Here is a 15,605-nt window from a genome sequence, read left to right as displayed (position 1 = left end):
CATTGAATATATCATTTATGTATGTATTAAATAGCAGCGGGCCCAGAATTGATGATTAGCGCTAGTCCTCTTATCCGAGACACTTCCAGTTTGTCAAGTAGGATGTCATGATTGAGAGTCAAATGCTTTTTTTTAAGTCAATAACAATTCCAGCTGCATATTTCTTTTTGCCCAGAGCATTTGTGATTTCCTCCACAGCATCAATGGTAGCCAATGAGGTTGATCTGTTTTCTCTAAAACCATACTGGTTTTCATTTATAATGTTATATTTATCAATAAATATAAATAAAACAGGTCACGCCTAAAACACTGCATTCATTTGATTTCAATTTAAGTTTCCTTGAATAGATTTACAATGAAATACCACTCAATCAAATTTAGATTCATTTTAAAAATAACATTGTGTAACATAATTACGTTTTTAAAAATGAACTTGCGATTTTAAACATAAATTAACACCGCCCTCTGCAACTCCCAATCTAGCGGGTACTTCCAATAAAAAGTCTCTGTAAACCCGCGTAAGCTTCTGCAATCATGTTTCACATTCACACGTAGCTATTATGCTAGCTTTTATGACGATTTTTGGGCTTTACTTACAAAATGTCTGGCCACTGAACATGTGTTGCTGGTTAAAGCAGGTGAAAGTTTGATCAATCGGGGACTCTGATTTGGTACCAACGTGTGGATTTGGTTTATCTGGTGAACTCTGATATTGCAACTAGCCTGGCAAAGTCTGTATTTGTTTTTGAGATCAAGATAAACCAACACGATGGTAATCCATATCCATCATTGCAAGGACGCCATCTATGAACCGCACTGCTTCGACATTTCACTCCAAGCCTTTTCCAACTGTAGGTGGTGGGCATTGGCTGGTGAAAAGTAGAAAATAGAAAAAGAGTAGTTCCCCTAGGTCTGTCCAGTGTGAACACCATGAGCTATACGCCCGTCAAATGCCTGGTGTGTACAGAGCTGAACGGAGCAAAAAAAGAACTCCAATACAAGATGCACTTAAAGTCAAGAGAAAAGCAGTTTTCTTTCTTGAACAAAAGCTTGCATAGAGAGAAAATCCGTTCCCTGTTTTTAAAATGAAGCACCACTAGCTGCTTCAGTGCTTTTATTTCAGAGAGCAGCAGCTGACCTGCTCTCTGGAAGTTCCCTTGGGGCTCATACGACCACCTTAAGGTACATCATGAAATTGGACTGCACCATTGTGGTACGTCTATCATGAAGTATTTGTAAGGTTACTGTAAATTGCACGTACCCACGATGTACGGATGACGGTGTGGTACAGTAGCCTAATGCAGCACTGTAGTAGTTGGCAAGGTGCGAATACTGGGTCCTAACTGACCACTCACAAATGGAGCATGCACTGGGTGTGCATGTGATACCCAAGTGCCTGTAGGATGTCCACGCAGGCCACACTGCATCATTTCTTCTAAGAGTCCGGTAATGAGCGTGCAACAGGCGCACAAGGGGCTGCTTATCAGCCGAACAGATACTAATAGGCTCCCTGCCTAACACCCCTGTCACAACTGCCCTTTCTGGTGGATGTGGGCTGTCTGTGAGGGAAAAATGGGCACACCTGTAGGAAGCACACAGGTGGTACACTCGCTTGGTGAGCCTGTTAGAGCAGGGCAGGCCAACCTTGGTCCTCAAGAGCCACAACCCTGCCTGTTTTTCAGCTCTCACTGATCAGCTCGTCGCTGATTAGCTGACTCGAGTAATTCCACATCCTGATTGACTGAACACGCCTGATTTTGGTAATCAGCATCAAGCAATCCGGGGAGAAGTGGAAAAGGGGCGGGGACTAGGGCTGGCCAGCCCTGCTATAGAGCAAAAAAAGGTTCATGCACATTTTTCTACAGGCATGCTGTAGCGACAGGTTGTAGTGAACACAGCATGTAAGGGTGATGTAGACGAGACGCACGCCCTTCGCGTGGAGTTTTCACCCCGCCCCAAATCCTCAGTATTGCACAGGGAGCCAGTTTGTGCCGTTCGAGAGACAAGCAGGAGGTCCTCGCTGCAGCCTGAATGTAAAAGAATTAGTAAATTAATCAGAGTGTAGTTTGTGTTGACATCCCACTGCTACTCGTGTATCATGTGCACGGTCCTTGTACGCAGCATTTGGGCGTGGCCAGGAGCCAGTGCGGGAACCTTACTAATGTTTAGAGCAAGGCGTAATGGCATCGCAGGACAGCATCATCCGTACGTTGATGTTAAACTGTGAGCTGCTCATAATTCAACACCCTAAGACCAGCATTACAGTGACAAAGTCCTTCACAGCCCAGGAAGGATCACACTCCAACGTTCTCAGTGATGAAGATGGAGCTACAAGCTCTTCACTGGTGTTGATGTCAGGTTTGATTTCCTTTGGGGAAACCGAGATTTAAAGCTGCTGATGGTTTAAAAGAAAATCAGGAGTTTGTCTACAACTGGATTTTAAAAACACCCGTAGTGTTACTTTTGAAGAATTATCTTTATAAAATGTATGGATGCAACAGCAGCCATGTATGTAGTCGTGCTGCAGCTTGAGCCATGTTTCAACAGGTGGTCATCCTCACGCGCTCACCAAAACCAGCCTTTGCTTGTTTTCCAACAAAAAGATCATTTTCAAAATGACAGGCGAGTAATATTACATAAAGTCTTATTTGTTAAAAGTAACAAGTATTTCTCAGTGCATGAAGAGGGAGGAAGTGACTCGTACATTTTCTTTCACCCACCATGCACGGTGCTGGTTAGGATAGTTTTTGTCTCGGATGGACAGGAAATGTGAGCTTTTCTTGGTTCAGTTTGATTATTTCTAGAGGACGCGGAGCATTGCTACGATATTTTTAGAAACCCTTTAAATCCAAAGAACTGGGAGACTTTATGCTTAAATAAATGTGGTTGGCAGAGAGATGGAACAGCTGGAATGACCAGAAGACATATTCATTTGAGCATGTTCTCCTCCTTTTCTTTGCTGCTCTGTAATCCACACAAAAAGATTTAATCTAAATCCTCCTTAAAACCACACGGGGAAAATGTTTTCTCATGCAAATAAATCTCTTTTCTGAATATAAAACTGAAGTTTTATCCATATGAATCAAAGTCTTCGTCTATACTTTATTTTTTCATGCAGGGAACAACATTCAGAAGACTACATTTTGATAGTGCTGAACTGAGTTATGGACCTGTGGCATTAACTGGCTGTTTCCTTCTCTTTGAGACAGTTGGTTTATATAATAATATGTTACCTTTAGCACACAAAATAACCAATTTTCTTATTGAATATGAGTTATTTTTGCTGCTCATTTTCCATCCCGGAAGTAAGACGACTCGATCTCATCACATCTTTTCTTTGATGAACGATCTTGTACATGGTCCCTGTCAAATAAACTACACAAGGGAAGAAAGAAAAGAAAAAAATGGATAAACTTCAAAATAGGAAGAGTTAAATTAATAAAGTGTTCCAACTTATTGTCAATGCAATAATGTTTGTCCTTCTTTGAAAAGTTTTCTATTGTAACTCTTACAATCTTCTCTTCTTGGTGGGGTAGATTTCAGAAAGGTAAGAAGGCAGCAGGCGGGTTTTTTTATCCTGGAGGCACTTTCACACACAAACCAAAAAAAAGAGTCCCTGTTTTATCGTTTTTAATTTGGAAAGCTGATGCTTAAAGAGGGTGCGTGGTGGTGTAGTGGTTAGCCACAGCGAGAAGGGCCTGGTTCAAATCCTAGCTGGGTTCTCTCTGTGTGGACTTTGCTTGTTCTCCTTATGCATGTGCGTTTTCTCTGGGATCTCTGGCTTCTTCCCACAGTCCAAAAACATGCTTCATGGGTCAATTGATTAGCTTTAATGTTTACATACAAGCATAGACAAAGAAACCATTGTTTCTAAAAAGAAAAAGAAAAATCCTAAGTGCACACTACCTACTTTGGTGTGTTTCCTCAACATACAAGTTCTCATCTGTCTCCTGTTGAGACAACTTGCAGCATTTTTATGGCCCGCAGCAGCAGTCACTGACTGCAAGGACCATGTTGTTTTCACAGTTGGAACGACTTCACCGCCTTTCAGCGAAAATGTGACCCCCGCCGCATGCTCGAAAAGTCACCAAAATGTGCACACACCTGGGATAAATTGAAAATGAATTTTCCACAAAGTCAACGTCACCCCCCCGAAGACGATGACATCACGGCCAGCGATCCCGTCAAAAAAAGGAATGGGCCGAAAATCGCGAATGGGGCCGAACAAAATGTACTTGAAAAGGCAGTTGCGAAACCCAAACACACGTGTTGGGGATATCCCAAAGAAGTTTTGAAATCATTATGGGACGGCCACACCACCTACGGCCTGGTGGCCATTTTGTGGCGAACTCTGAGAATTGGCGATTTTTGTGTTTTTCCACGATATGGGAATACGACACCTTTGTTTGAGCGATTTTCACGAAATCGCACACACATGCCGCCAGCTTCACTCTACAATAACCAGTTGTAAGTTTCGTTGACCTTTGACCTAGGGAAAAGGCAGCCATCTCGAATATTCAAAAAAAAGCACCATTACTACCAGATATAAACGAAAACTCGTCCTACGGATTTTTATCTATCTTCTTGGAACCTCTCGGGCATCAATGCAAGCTACTGTGGACAAAATGTTGGAATTAGAAGTTGTAGATTTTGAAAGGCGTACGCATGGCAAATTCGCAACTGTTGCGATTTTAGCTAGCTCGCACATGTTTTATCGTAATGTACTGAAACTGAAATATGCGATTCCCTGGCCCACACTGAACAAAACGATGTCACATACGACAAAATCGATATAGGAATGTGGCCGTGGTAAACAAAAAAATATCGCAAAAAAAAATGCTGGCTCGGCAAAAAAAAAAAAAAATCGGATTTTTTTTAAGAAATCGGCTAACAAAACCAGATAACTTTGTTCGGTATATCCAAACAAAGTTTTGAAATCATTACGTGTAGGCGACACAACGTATGGTCTGGCGGCCATTTTGTGTCAAAATCTGCCATTTTGAGTTTTTCGCGTTTTTACACAATATGGAAAAATGAACTTTTTTTCGAGCGATTTTCACGAAATTTGACTCACATGTCCCAAGCGTAAATCTACAGTCACCCCTGGAGTTTTGTTGACCTTAGACCTCGGGAAAAGGCCGCCATCTTGAATTTTCTATGAAAAACACCTCTACCACCGAATTCAATTCACTTGTCATTGGAATTTTCATCGATCGTCTCGAAACTTTTTGGGTATCAATGGCAAGCTACTGTGGAAAAAATGTTGGAATTAGAATTTGTAGATTTTGAACGACGTGCGCGTGGCGAGCTACCAAAGTTGCCCACTGTTACTACTGCTATGTTTTTCAATGGAATACTGTGAAATTTTAATGCATGCATTCATGCCTGAAACTGAATACACTGAAAAACACTGGATATGGACATATAAGGAATGTGGGCGTGGTTAGCATAAAACCACTGTTACTAAGGACAACAAAAAGTTTACTTTTTCCGATTCGCCTGAAACTGATGTCAATCTATTCCTCCTCCCAAGGTGACCAAAACACAAAATGGTTGCTATGGAGATGAAATCAACAGGAAAGCCGCTATTTTGAAAAAGGTTGGTTTTTTTACTGACCTATAGCTCTCACCAATGGAGCAATGTGTTTTTCTGAGTCAGTTGATGATGCTGATCGCTAAGCTACCACTTTTAGCTATGTTAGCATAACTAGCATAATTAGCATCTTAAACAATGTTTTTCTGAGTCAGTTGATGATTCTGATCGCAATGCTTGCACTTTTAGCAACATTAGCATAGCTAGCATAGTTAGCATAATTAGCATTTAAGGTAATGTGTTTTTCTGACTCCGTTGATAATGCTGATCGAATGCTAGCTATGCTAACTATGCTAGTTATGCTAGTTAGCATAATTAGCATTTAAGGTAATGTGTTTTTCTGACTCAGTTGATAATGCTGATCGCAATGCTAGCTATGCTAACTATGCTAGTTATGCTAGTTAGCATAATTAGCATTTTGAGCAATGTGTTTTTCGGAGAGAGTTGATGATGCTGATTGCAATGCTAGCACTTTTAGCCACATTTGCATAGTTAGCATAATTAGCAAAAAACAGCTTTGACTAGCCTTGATCAAAGATGGGCGGTGAGGCTGGTGAGGGCGGCGGCGGTGGTGTGTAGAGTTGGGCATGGAAGTTTACTTCTATTTAAATAAAACTGTTACAGTAAAATAGAAATTATGCATTTGTTGTTTTTGGTTTTGCTCCGTATTTGTTCATGTATCACAAATGATTTTGTCATCACAATATTGATCACCGGTGTCGCACATTGCAGGTTTCCCTCATGTTGTGCAGCCCTAAATGGCGCTTACTTAGATGCACTTGACTACCTTGCTTTACAGTCACGGCCCCATCCACACACACATTCAAACACTGATGTGTGCTGTCTTACAGTGCCGCCAACCCATGACCACCAGGTGCAATGTGGGGTTTAGTGTCTCTCCGAAGGGCATTTTAACACATGGGTAGGCAAGGTGAGAACAGAACCTACAACTGTCAATCAATGGTTGACCGCTGTACCCAGCATCGTGAGCATACACACAGTGAAGAGAAATAATGAGAGAAAAGCCTGAACAAAATAAAGTCGATTCACTGAGCAGCAGGAGAAAACTGACAGGTTTATTCATTCATTGACTCTGTCATAAATGGGCTGTTTCCTGGAATTAGATCTAAGGATTTTATGTTACCATTTAAGACTGATCAAGGTCGTCTGCCTTTTCTAAATTTCTCTATTTCCTCCTGCCCAGTGAGCCCCACTGTGTGAGACGGACTAGAGTGGTACATCCTCACATTCTGGCCCAACTGGGCTGCCACTATCAGATATTTGTTCACCTCAGCAGCAATATACAGAAAATCCTCTGACTTAAAAATTAAGGACAGGGTGGAGGTGTTGGGTGTGGCTGGACTTCTAAATATGAAATAATTGGTAAACTATGTATACTTGTATAGCGCTTTTTTCCACTCACACGCACATTCACACACCAATGGCACCAACCTATAGCCATCAGGGTTAATGTTTGGTTCAGTGTCTTGCCTAAGAACTCTTAAAGAAATGGTAGACCAAGGTGCTGGGGACCAAACGTCTGTACTTCCAATTCAATTCAATCCAGTTTTGTTTACATAGCCCAATATTTACAATAACAATCGTCTCTATGGGCTTCATACCGGTAACTGTATAATAAACATGAATCATAAAGTCATAGAATTCAATAGATGATTGATAAACTAAACAGACTAAACGAAGTTGGGCATACCTGCCCTTAGACCCTCCTTCCAATCAGAGGTTGAACGCTCTGCCTCTGCACCACAGCTGTAAACCCATAAGCACTGAATGTTGCAGAGGCTTGTTGTAAAAAGAAACACTTTTTTCTCTTTAATTTCCTTTTCAAAAAGTCTACTTTACCCCCAAAATCTACGACTGTAGAGTCTGATTTCAAAGACCTTGTTATGGCCTTATTTACCGACAGCTGTCTGTGTCGTTGTGTGAGTGAATGCCAGAGTCAAACATGTGGTCACACGGTCATTGATGTTCTGAGATCGTTGTGTGTCTCCATATTGGGAGCTGCATAATTCTTTGTACGGACTCCCTTTCGCTTCGGCCTCTGTGTCAGCTGTGCATCTTTATTTTGAACCTCTGGTCTGTCCAGTATTTTAGGAATTCATTTTTAGGATTTTTGGGAACTGCTGGATTCTGTTTTATCCTGACTTCACCACTTCAGCTGCTTTTTTCTATTTAAAAGACAAAGTAAACCCGGACAAGTAACCACGTGAACTCTCTGTAAGGATGTAGACAAAAACAGAAGGCCTGCATTGATCGCGGTGATGTGAGAGCTCTTGTTGCCCTGGCAACCATTGTTGGGTCCAGTGGCCTTTGGTGGGTCCTCGGAGGGTTTTCTTGTTAAACACATCGTGTGGAGCGGGGAGAGGCGCGGATGTCAGGATCCTGCTGGTTCTGCTGTCTTCACACACAATGAGAAGTGATTCACTGTCATAACCTCCACTTACAGGCAGGACAGGGTGGCATACCTGGGTTTTTTGAAGAAGCAGAAATATTATACGAGTTAAAATATTAATGAGTTTATTGTAAAAAAGGGTCTGTTTAAATAAATGAAATTTAAAAGAATGTAAAACCTCCACTAAAATACTTGATTTGGTGACGAGAAGATTAATGGTGAGCAGAAAAAGTATTTTTTCTTAATAAAGTTAAAGTCCCAATTATCTGTCACACACCTAGGTATGTGACATTTGTTCACTGCATTTGAGCCCTCCCCTGGGGGAGCGGTGAGCTGCAGACACAGCCGCACTCGGGAATCATTTGGTGGTTTAACCCCCCAATCCAACCCCTTAATCCTGAGTGTCAAGCAGGGAGCCATTGGGTCCCATTTTTAGTCTTTGGTATGCATCGACCTAGATTTGAACTCCTTCCAATCACAGGGCGGACACTCTTCCACAAGGCCACTGAGCTGGTTAAAAATGCAATCGAACCAGTGAAGTTGTGCACCATGACTCACGCGTTATGCCATGACGCCACCAACCAACCAAGTAACGATAAACCAACCCATCCGTGTTCTGTTTTAGTCACATCATAAATAATGTGCTACATTTTCTAAATCTTTAAAAAACAAAAACAAATTTCTTGTCTCTTTTTTTTATTTCTATCAAATTTGTACAAAATTAGACAATTACTGACAAAATGTTGACTTTTATAAATGAATGAGAAATGGCTGCTAAACTGTATCAAAACATCCTTTTTAAAATCATACGTTGGATATATTCCCCAACGTATGGATCTGACACGCAACTCCATACGCTCAAAAGAAAACTTGCTGCGTCACTCGGCATAAAGAGATAACGACGGAAAGATCTCCTCTTCCAGTTAGCTTTTCTGATTTCATCTAAATTCAACCAATTTGATGAGTCGATCCCAAACGGTTCATCGTTCACTTGATTTTTATCATTTGCTTCATATAAATAAGCTTCAATGAAGACATTGTTCATGAAAACATAAACTTTCTTGCTTTTTAAAGTCTTCCAGCTCTTAAATACTCACTTTACTGTAGAATCCTGCAGCTCAGACATCATCTATGTTACATCTCCAGTTTCTGACAGAGCAAATGTTTTAAAGGTCTTCAGCCGTGGCCACAAAAACACAGATGCTGGGCTTCTCCTGACAGACCGTGTTTGTCATGGTAACCGTCTGTGTTGTGGTTAGTTGGCCTTTAGCGCTGAGGAAATGTCACCAACAGGAGCTGCGTGCTTCCTCCCCGTCTGGACATGGAGGAGCTTTTCCAGCAGCTTTCCACTCGGTCCTGCCTGTTAAAGACGACTGCTTCCTCTTCCAGATCAGACCTGCTATAGTATTGAAAACTGACATATTTATTGTTTGAAAATCTTAACAAGTTTCAAAATTGTCCTAAAAGTTCTAGATTTTTCTTTCCTGTTGTTGAAAGTCAGCATGAGATCGTGGTTACCGCTCCCTTCTGCATGATGGATCATGAAGGTCGGCTCTGTTGGCTTTAGACTATTGATCAAGAATAATCTAATAATATCCAGACTTCCAATCTTCTGTTATTTTTCCAGATAATTTTCATCCAGTGGTGAGCGCTCTTGCCTCACAGCCAGAAGGCCCGTAGTTCAAGTCCCGGCTGGGGGACCTGAACCAGAGCACCAGTGGGGGAACTTTCTGTGTGGAGTTTGCATGTTCTCCCCGTGCATGCGTGGCTTTTCTCCAGGGACTCTGGCTTCCTCCCACTGTCCAAAAACATGCTTCAATGGGTAGTCAGTTACTCTAAATTGTCCCTAGGTGTGACTGGTTTGTGATTGTGACCCTGCAACAGACTGGCAACCTGTCCAGGTTGTCCCCTGCCTTCGCCCACGAGTGGCCAGGATAGGCTGAAAAGGGACAAAATGGGTTTAGAGGATGGCTGAATTTTCCTGATGTTTGTGTTCTGTAGAACATTTAATAATAAAAGTCATCACAAAAAGTCTGCAGAGAGAGGCCTTAAATGGTTTAAAGATGTTGAAGGAGCAGAAAGTCGTCTGGACCCACAGGACAAAAACCAAACCTTTCCTTAGAACAGAGATAAAAAATGTCGACATACAAATTCCAGAATGTGAAATAAAGGAAAAAGGTATGATGGATCATGAAGGTGTGGTTTCTGTCGGCTGATGGACGGGTTAAAAGAGATTTTGTGGTATTTAAAAAAATAAAAAAACTGAGCTAGCAAAATCTCACAACACAAACCATCTGTGAGAGACGAAACGTGGAGAGTCGAGACTTGAAACCTAAATGTGAAACTAAAAAAAACCACTGAATCCTGTGTACTTTAGCTGCCCTCTTTTGTTGCATTGGTGGCTTTACATGGTCTGGTTATTTGTACTGTAGAGTCATTGATTCACACAGCCTCTTAGCTTTTGCTGGTGTCAGACAAGAACGTGATGCTTTGAGGTCTTGGCCTCTTTCGGTCTCTTTAGGCCGCATGTGAACCTGCTGAAACGGTGTGGATTGCAAACATTAGGACTGTCTCGCAGCAGCGCTGCCACCTTGTGTACACTTTACAAAAAAAAAAATCCAATGTGGCGCTCAAAGCTCCTGTCCCACCGGATTGGGTTTGAAAACAGACAGCCTGTGGTGCAGTTTGAATTCAAATAGAAATCCCTGAGATCAGCGCAGAAGAACAACTACAGGACTTTTGTCTTTCATGTACACATTTTTACACTTTAAAACTTCTTTGTTCACCTATTAAGGAGAGACCAAGGCACACAATTAAGGCTGCAGGGGGCTGCACTGAGTGTTTGCTTTTGTTTTATTGATTGTGTTAGTAAGTTGGGCTTTATACTAAGATCTGAAAAGAGGGTCAAGCACTGCAGATCAAGAATGTCCCGCTGGTAGTACGACTTAGTGGAGCTGCGTTCCACCCGCATGAACACCCAACCTGCGTTCAACACGACTGGTTAGGAAAAGTGGAAATGCAACATGTGATGGAAAAAGTCCCACTCCGGTCATCTTTGTTCTGTTGTAAAAGCGTTCCCAGTGGTCTTTTAATCCTGATGCTGCTGTTTTTAGCCAAAATCTAAAAACCTAAACCTGTGTCGTTTTCCAGGACATAGTTTCTGCAGAGTGGCAGGTTTTCATTAAAATTCACCTCCGAGTTGTGGACGGGACTGTTGGTGTGGACGCCTGTCCCCTTCCCCATCATTCATCTGTTTACACTCTTTCCTGTTGGCTTACTGCTCCTCACATCCCCAACATAACGTTACCGGTGCGACAAAAAAGACGAGCAGTTTCGGAGCCATCCAACGGTCCAGTTCTGATCCAGATTCCAGCTCTTAGTAAAAGTTTTTGGTTCCTGACAGCTAATAGTTGTATTAATTTATATAGCAGATCACTTGCATAGCTTAATTTTTTTATTGTTATTTAAACCAATGGATTTATTTTGCAAGAATGTTTTTCTGCCTTTTTTGTACCACAAAAATACAGAAAATGTATCGAACCGACCCCTATGAAATTCTGAACGGAACTGAATTGAGATTTTAGTGTACCGTTACACCCGTAGAATGTGTGAACCAGACCCCACTGTTTAATAAAATTACACACCAAAAAGAACTTTGATAAGAACATGAAAAATGCTTTAAATGGCATAATAATTTAGGCTACCTCAATGCTAGTATATGCCGATTGTTGAATTAATTTGAACAGCAGATAAAATGAAATGTCAGAAAGACAGTAGAAAGTGACTATTTGCACGTAATTTTCCAAATATGTTTGATCAGTGCTGAACTTTTTTCTTGGCTGCAAGGACCCAGAGGAAGAGTTAAGATCAGGGTTACGTGTTTCGGTGAAGATGCGTTCACACTGAACATGATTTGTGCGGATGGGGGGGACTATTTTAATGTTAAGTCGATGGTACAAACGATCTGAGGTCTGAAGGTCTGGCAGTGGTGGGATTTCAGAGAGACAGCACAATTTAGGGACCGAGGTAAGACAGGAATCTCCCTGGACAATGATGTTTGCGGATGACATTGTAATTTGCAGTGAGAGTAGAGAGCAGGTGGAGGAACAGCTAGAGAGGTGGAGGTTTGCTCTGGAAAGAAGAGGTATGAAGGTCAGTCGTAGTAAGACAGAATACATGTGTCTGAACGAGAGGGATCAAGGTAGAAGCGTTAGGTTACAGGGGACTGAGGTGAAGAAGGTGCAGGAGTTTAAGTACTTGGGGTCAACAGTTCAGTGTGATGGGGATTGTGGAAAAGAGGTGAAGAGGCGAGTGCAGGCAGGTTGGAGCGGTTGGAGGAAAGTGTCAGGAGTGTTGTGTGACAGAAGAGTGCCAGCAAGACTCAAAGGAAAGGTGTACAAGACAGTGGTGAGACCAGCTCTGCTCTATGGGTTAGAGACGGTAGCAGTGAGACAGAGACAAGAGGCTGAGATGGAGGTAGCGGAGATGAAGATGTTGAGGTTCTCCTTAGGAGTGACCAGGTTAGACAGGATAAGGAACGAGTACATCAGAGGGACGGCTCACGTTGCCTGTGTTAGCGACAAAGTCAGAGAAGCCAGACTGAGATGGTTTGGACATGTTCAGAGGAGGGATAGTGGATATATTGGTAGAAGGATGTTGGAGATGGAGCTGCCTGGCAGGAGGGCAAGAGGACGGCCAAAGAGGAGATACATGGATGTCTTAACAGAGGACATGAAGTTGGCTAACGTTAGGGTAGAAGATGTTCATGATAGAGTGAGGTGGAAAAGGATGATTCGCTGTGGCGACCCCTGATGGGAGAAGCCGAAAGAGAAAGAAGAAGCACAATTTAGGGACCTGCCTGAACCGTCTGAACCAAATCGCCCAACAGTACCCTCGCGCCTACGGTTGGGGGAAGGTGGGTACACCTGGAGAGTCAGTCCCAGGGCCCATGGAGCGATTCCGATCACTATGGCGGCTCCCGGGAGGCAAGCTGGCTGCCAGACAGGGACCCACTGCAGGATGGGGAGCCAGCCTGATCAGACCCCTGAACTTCAGGATATTTTTCTTATTACCATGGAGGCAATAATAAAAAGATCCCCTGATTTTACTTTTTTCATTTTTTTTTTACCCTCTCTGGTTAATGCAGACAGCGAGCCTTCAAACTCGGTCAGAGAGAAAACACAAATGCGGAGAACACATTTGGAACTTTAACTTTAAGTTTCATTTGAAATACGGGCGGCCAACAACCAAATCCAGCCTTGGACACACTTAAAATACTTAGGGGGAATGCAGCAATGTGATATCTTCTCTTCTCTCACACCTGAGCTGATGTTCACGCTGGACGGGCCACATCTGGGAGCATGTGCTGTTGTGACATCACATGAGCTCATTAATTCAAGCCGAGCGTCTTTGCGGAGAAATAGTCAGAAATGCAAAAATGTAATGATTTCCCAATACATGTGTTCTCTTTCATGAGACAAATGCCACATGGACATGTCCAGAACTCCAAAAACAGGATTTTACTCGGAGGGGGACTTTAATGGCCGTTCATGTTGGCGCTAAACAGAGGAGGGAGGGGCTGTGCTAACTCCACCCACAGAGCAGCTGAGGCACTTGTGCTGTTTTTCTCAGAAATAGTGGGCGGGGACAATCATAACTTTTTTAACATGCAGTTAATGGCGTTAAAAGACATTTTGGTAACGTGTAAAAAGTGACGGCTCTAGTTGCTTGCAGCGTGACAGGCAGAGGACTGAATGTGTGGTTTGCATAACATGATGCTGGAGACGGAGCGGCTGCACCAGAGCCAGAATAAGCCGTTCAGTGTTGTTCTGTCAGATTAAAAGATAAATATACTGCAAAATAACAAATAACCGCCCAATAATCGGCCCTGGAAGATCATCAGTAGATTCCTAATCTGAAGTGTTTAACAAGAAGTTGCTCCAAATATGAATTCCCTCTTGTGGGTTGATAAAGTTTACATCTATATAATTTGAATTAAATTAAACTTTTGGATTTCTCTAGCAGTAGGAGGAGCTTCAGTAACCTGCCACTGCTGTGCAGCAAAGGAATCACCAAAACTCTTTTAGTGCAATAGTTATTTCTTAAGCAACAACACAACAAAAACACAGAAACAAGGGTTTGTGTTTGCATCGTTACAGACAGAAAAACACAGATGTGCTCACTGTGTCTCACACGGACAAAGCCAGAAGCTGTTCCTACAAACTGATAAGGCTGTGTTTGTTTGTGTGTGCGTGTGTACATGCGTGTTGTGTGTACATTTGCACGTTTTCAAGCTGGTTTCCATCCTATCTTTACCTCCTGGAACAGAGACGAGCTGCAAAGAAAAAAGTAGCGATGAAAGACACGAACCGGCTGCTGTGTAATAATATTGATGATAAGATAAGAAAGCTAATCAAAACTAAACTAAATTATGGAGAGGATTTCAGGTGACACTTGGTTAAGGAGTAATGAGTTACCGAGTGTTGGTTGGACTGTGTTATTAAAAGATTTCAGGGAGAAACCATCACAAAAGAGTTTGCTAACTGGGCAGAAAGTGATTTAAAGGAGCTTATAGATTTTCGTTTTTAAATTAAATTCAACCTGAAATAACTGGAATTCATTAGTTGTGAAGTTTTTCAGTTTGAAAATTAAGTTTTCACTTTTTTAGTTAAAAGTGACTCCGTTTGTAGAGCATCCATGCAGCTGAGTGAAGGGCGTGGCTTTCTGCTCTGTTGCCTTCACTGAATAGCAGTCATTCATGCAGTCAGTCGGTGCCCCCCCCCCTGCTCTCAGTCAGTCAGCCGGCCGGCCGGTCGCTGGGTGTTAACTGGTCAGCTGCTCGCTCGCCTCGGGTTTCCCCCAGAAAACTCTCACAGTTGAATCAGCTGAGGAGCCGCGGAGGTAAGACGCTCGCCGTTTGTTTCCGTCTCGTTCTGCGGCTGACTGGCTTTCTGTGTGAGCGTGCAGGGAGACAGGTGTGTTCTGAAGGAGGACGCAGGGAGACAGGGTTGTTCTGAAGGAGGATGCAGGGAGACAGGTGTGTTCTGAAGGAGGACGCAGGGAGACAGGGTTGTTCTGAAGGAGGACGCAGGGAGACAGGGTTGTTCTGAAGGAGGATGCAGGGAGACAGGTGTGTTCTGAAGGAGGACGCAGGGAGACAGGTGTGTTCTGAAGGAGGACGCAGGGAGACAGGGTTGTTCTGAAGGAGGATGCAGGGAGACAGGTGTGTTCTGAAGGAGGACGCAGGGAGACAGGTGTGTTCTGGAGGACACAGGGAGACAGGTGTGTTCTGAAGGAGGATGCAGGGAGACAGGTGTGTTCTGAAGGAGGACGCAGGGAGACAGGTGTGTTCTGAAGGAGGACGCAGGGAGACAGGTGTGTTCTGAAGGAGGACGCCGGTCTGTGGAGGTTCTGGAAGTTGAGTCCACACGCAGTCGAGTCTGGATCCCTCACACGGTTCAGCCTCGTGATGTTCAGACAAATCCTACATGACTGGATTGTGACTGGAAAGGTCCGTCTTTAATAATTACAAAGCCTAAATAATGTGCAGGAAAACTTTAAGAAGTTTATGAAACCAAGAGCTAATGTTAACTAAGTTCTAAA

The 15,605-nt window shown here is 42.8% G+C and overlaps 1 protein-coding gene across 3 annotated transcripts in view; it reads left to right on the top strand.

Moving 5' to 3' along the window:
* rab27b (RAB27B, member RAS oncogene family) overlaps window positions 1–15,605 on the top strand; it is a 77,880-nt gene that overhangs the window by 35,241 nt on the left and 27,034 nt on the right. Inside the window, exon 1 of one of the 3 annotated variants that reach the window (XM_011482115.4) lies at window positions 14,743–14,903. The exons of the other annotated variants lie outside the window; for them this stretch is intronic. The gene's annotated coding sequence lies outside the window, so the exon portion shown is untranslated. Of the gene's footprint in view, window positions 1–14,742; window positions 14,904–15,605 lie in introns of those variants that run through there. 3 annotated transcript variants of the gene reach the window in all.

The sequence above is a fragment of the Oryzias latipes genome, chromosome 12 (genome assembly GCF_053564925.1).
Source record: "Oryzias latipes strain Hd-rR chromosome 12, Olatipes_Hd-rR_3.1".
NCBI lineage: Eukaryota > Metazoa > Chordata > Actinopteri > Beloniformes > Adrianichthyidae > Oryzias > Oryzias latipes.
Note: the sequence above shows the minus strand (reverse complement) of the source record. Positions and strands in the feature narration are given on the sequence as shown.